The sequence below is a fragment of the Mustela putorius genome, unplaced genomic scaffold (genome assembly GCF_011764305.1).
Source record: "Mustela putorius furo isolate JIRA1106 unplaced genomic scaffold, ASM1176430v1.1 tig00537227_pilon_pilon_pilon, whole genome shotgun sequence".
Lineage (NCBI taxonomy): Eukaryota > Metazoa > Chordata > Mammalia > Carnivora > Mustelidae > Mustela > Mustela putorius.
Window position 1 is genome coordinate 40,611,137 of NW_025422368.1, and position 4,747 is coordinate 40,615,883.

The following is a 4,747-nucleotide window of genomic DNA, read 5'->3' on the forward strand; positions in this document are numbered from 1 at the left end:
CAAGGCCCAATCTCGATCTCACAACCCTGAGATCCTGCCCTGGGTGGAAATCAAGAGGCAGACACTTAACCAACTGATCCACCCGGGTACCCTTTTACCACCTAATTCTAAAAATGGCAAACATTGAAAAAAAAAAAGTTGAAAACACTATGTTGACCACATAAAACGTGGGTGCTCTATGATCCATAGTATGTAGTATGATGTAGATGATAGTAATAATGAAGATAGTAATAATTCAGTCTTGTTCAGATTCTTTTAGAGGTCTTTTCTAGTGCTAGAACTAAATGATTCACATGCATTAACTGTTTTTATTCAAACATATATAACACCACATTAATAACAAAAAGGGTCAAATGTAAATTTCATGACGTTCTGTTTTTGTATTTTAAGAGCAAGAATAGTTGACATGAAATAATTCTAAATAACTGTTCTCTGTTCCTATTACATCTTTAACCATTGGGGAAGGCACCCAGAATGGAGACTAGGTCACATGGGGCAGGACCTTGTCTACCCTGATCAGGTGAATATGGAGAACTCATGAACATTTACGGGAATACATGGGAGATCAGAACTATTTACCAACTGCCAGACCCCTGTGCTTTTCATCACCTACTGCCAAACAATGTATTAGTTGTGGGAAGTATGCAGGGATATGAAAAAGATACAGTTTGTAATGTCCAGGAATCCCTCAATGTGCTATTGCCATCTTGTCTGAAGCAAAACTCCAAGGAACGAAGGTCCCCCTTTTAGAAAAGACCCATGAAGCCTGCTCCACTGAAATGTCAAAAAAAATCTTCCCATTAGATCATGCTCTCCCTAAATTTTACCTACTTAAAACTCTCTTTCGAAACAACAACAAAAAGTAAAGTCTCTCTGCAAAGGAAAACATAGCAATTGCTGAACACTATAATCTGGTCTCATTTTTCTGGATGCTCTGCCATAGTCCTTAAAACATCACAAGAAGTTACTGGAGGCAAGAAGGTTGATGAGATAAGAAAGAGAAAGGGAAGGAGAGAAGGCTAATGCATGCATTTTATTATTTTCTGGGAGGTCAGTCTTAGATTTCCTATTTTATTAACTGAAGTCATTAAGGGCCAAGAAATTAATAGAGCCACTATACCATCTCTACACATGAACACATACACACACACACACACACACACACACACACACACACACACGCTTCACAAAGATTGTGTTTTGTTTGTGGACAGATTGTGTTTACTGTGGGAGTGGCATTCCATTTCTAGTCATACCAACAATGGGGAAACACTGGAGCCTCTGGAATGCATGGTGCTGGAAAAATCAGTCCTGCGAGTGTGAGGACAAATCATTCCTCCTTGTTTTGCCATCCTCAGCCGTGCCCAAAGACCATGTGCCTGGGGCTCAAGCAGGGTTACCCGTAGGATAGAGACAACATGACTGAGCAAAGCTAGCCCATGGCTACCCCAAGGCTAACAGGGCTGTCAGTCTCACCGGCACGGATAGGATCTTGTTCCCGTGCCTGTGTGGTCACTCCTCAGTGTCCGGGCCCACCGAGGGCTGGCCTGGAAGTGGCACTTCAGCTCCATCTCAGGGGAAGTGGAGGCTGAGGTTGTGTGTGCAGTAGGCCCAGAGGTTGTGCAACCCTCAAAGGTGGGCCTGCAGCTTCCCACCGGGCAGCTTTGCCTGGAGCAACAGAGCCAAAGACACAGGTGTCCCGGGGAGCTGGGACAGCTCCAGAAAATAATTTCTGAGAGCCTAGGTGCCGAGACACAGGGTTTGGCATTCCCGAGGCTCTCGGTACAGCTGCTTCTCCAGTCCGACCTCGTTCTCAAGCCAGTGCTCCCAAAATAGCATCTCCTCAGCAAACTGGCGCTGCCGGCGGCCAGGAAGAAGTTGAGCGGAGACAGTGGAGCTTCAGCATACCACTTTCGGGTCACATCCTCCTGGTTCTTGGTGTCTTCCCGAGAAATATGTAGCAGCCCCACGAGCGGCTTCTCCCTGAGCAGAGACATGAAGGCCAAGTTGTCCACCCCATGTCGGGCTGACAGATGATCATCAGCATTGTACTTCTCTTTTCAAAGGTGGGTGATGATCTTGTGTGGTACCGAATGATCTCTTCATGGTTGGTCCGAGGGACAGGCAGAAATCCTGAAGGGCTCTGTCAGGGGTTGGTGATCTTGTGCACCTTGAGTGGGCCACCAGTAAATCTGGCATGGGTCGGATGGCTAGGCTGTCCAGGTCCAGTGACGGTAGCTCCCCACCACCCTGACCAGCAGCACCGTTCCATGGACGCCGCCGTCCCTCCCAGACAAAAACAGTTTCTTTAAAAAGCTTTTTTTCTTTCCCCTTAGCAAACAGTATAAGCACTCTTTAGTTGAATGTGTTTTTAAGAGTACCTGAGATAGCATATAGGCAAACCCCCTTTTTAAAAGGTTTTGTGGATTTTTCAAATAGTTTCATCATAATAGAATTGGATTGTAATGGCTATAATGAAATCATCACTAGAAATTATTTTTTTAGTTTGGAGGCCTTCATGATGACATAAACTTGATGTTCATTTCCTAAAGTGACCTAGCTAGGAAGCGTATTGATCTCAATAGGAAATGTAGAGATAGTCCAAACATTCTTTCCCTCCCTGTCATTTCTCTGGGATGCAGTATTGTCTTTGATTTACTATTTTGGCTGAGGGGAAGGGACAGTTTCAGAGATTTCTACTTGGCTATTCCTGGCCTCTTGGATAACTCTGACCTCCTCAGGCTCAGAACCAATGGAGGGGGTCAACGAGCTACAAAGTATATCTATTTCAGTCACACATTTGGGAGCCAGGGAAATGACCACTGGGTTTGTCCACAGTCCCAGTGGACTCACTAGGAGCCAGACCCAGGCCGGAATTCCATTTATTATTTAGCTCCCGCGCGATCCCATGAGTTTAGGGAGCCAAGGAAATGCTTTGAGTGTCTGGGTGGCATTGTCCCTTTCCCCTAGTAAATGGCCATAAGTTTCTTTAGGGAAGGATGGCCGAATCATTACTGTGTTCACTTGCTGTGGTATTTCAGGGTCCTTCTTCCTGGGAACCTAGCTCTTCTTTAGGTTACAGGTCTAAAAATTGGCTCAGGTTCAGAAATATTGGGATGAGTGACGTCAGCCTCCTGGTTATCTATCCTTAATCTCTTTTGATTTAATGGATTAAGTAATATCCTCCCTCAATGCCCAGCTATTTTGCCCTTAGGGACACTGTTCTATTAACAATGTCCGTATTACTCTGAGCATAGACCCCCTCTGTCTGCCTTTATGACTTTGCCTCTCTTTACCATAATTATGTCTCTCTTGGGCAGGGGATCTTATCACTCCCATTGCTACCAAGGATGACCTCTCCTACCACCAGCCATGGCTTACAGAGGACAGTTACCACTGACCTTAAAGATACTGGTGCCTCCCTACCAGCATATCCCTGTTGCTTGGCAAATGGTGCTCCTCCCATGTTTCAGCAGAACGACCTCTGGTGGTTTCCTGGCCCTGTGTAGGTTATCTGCTGCCACATGCCCATTTCACTCAGCTTTTAAAACCTCTCACTGTCTATCATGACAACTCTGGCACGGTTACCTCACTGAGTGTGCTCAATTCTTAAGAGGCATCTTAGTTGTGTGTTTGTGCTATCTGCCAGGGTCCTTGCCCGAGTAGTTAAATCCTATTTCTGGATAGACTAACCATTACACTGCCTTGCATTCCACTAGCCTTCATCAAGCATTCACCTAATCCAGACCAGAGCATCTTCATAAGCTCCTGCCTGTTCAACAGCTCTTTGAGGGTGCAGACCCCTTCTACCCTTATCAGGCCCAGTATGTCTTTGTTTGGGTTATACCGTGACTGAATCTAAGCTATTGACATCATAGCAAGTAAGAGAAAATGCTAGCCCTTAACATGAAGAGAGGGCCCCAGGTGTAGGCTCAACAGGTTCAGGGGAATCTAGGAATTCATGATTCTCCTGTACATAAATCCAGATGTCCTGTCCATGTGCCAGGGTCAGTCTCCCCCTGCCACCACAAAACCCTCCTTCCAGAGCCCTGAAATTGGCATAACAGATCTGTCTTGTTTGGGAGCTTAACCTTTTGAGCTCTGCTACTGTTATGATTAACTCCTGGTTTGTCCTTCAGTTTTCTCTGCCCTCCCTCTGGGAGACGAAAGGCTCTTTACGCTACCAAGGAGCCTGTCTCTGGCTTTCACTCTGAGGTTTTAAATGTCAGTCACTCTTAGCGCTTTGTCATAATTGTTTTATCCAGAGCGTCAGTTGAGCGTGGGTATAGCCGACCAATCCCATCATCCTCATCGTTACTCTTTCCCATTTCCTAAAGTCCTATTACACCACACCCATCAGTGATTTCCATTCCACTGGGCACTGTTTTACCATCCCAGTTCACCACTGGCAAACGTGGTGAACACAATTGCACTATGCCCTTGTACCAGAGGTTACCAGGTACTATGTGGTACGGTGTTCTTTTACCAGAGGGCACTGTCTACCCCAGGGAAGGAATTCAGATGGTCAGCCAAGAACTGTTCAACTCCATGGCAGCATCCACTTTCTCAGCCATTCGTCGTACTGACTGGCACTGGTTGGGTTCTCCAGGAGGCAGACCCTGAGATGGAGTTGAAGTTCAAGAGTTTAATTATGGAGTCTCTTGGGATCACTTCCTGCAGAAGAGGAGAGATGATGGCAGGATTGGGCCGAATGAGAAGTTAACCTGGAATGCAGCCTCCATGGAGC

At 46.0% G+C, this 4,747-nt stretch overlaps 1 pseudogene; it reads right to left on the reverse strand.

Annotated features, from left to right (window-relative positions):
* Positions 1–1,443: 1,443 nt before the first annotated feature.
* On the reverse strand, positions 1,444–3,466 carry LOC101689698 (annotated as a pseudogene).
* Positions 3,467–4,747: the final 1,281 nt, after the last annotated feature.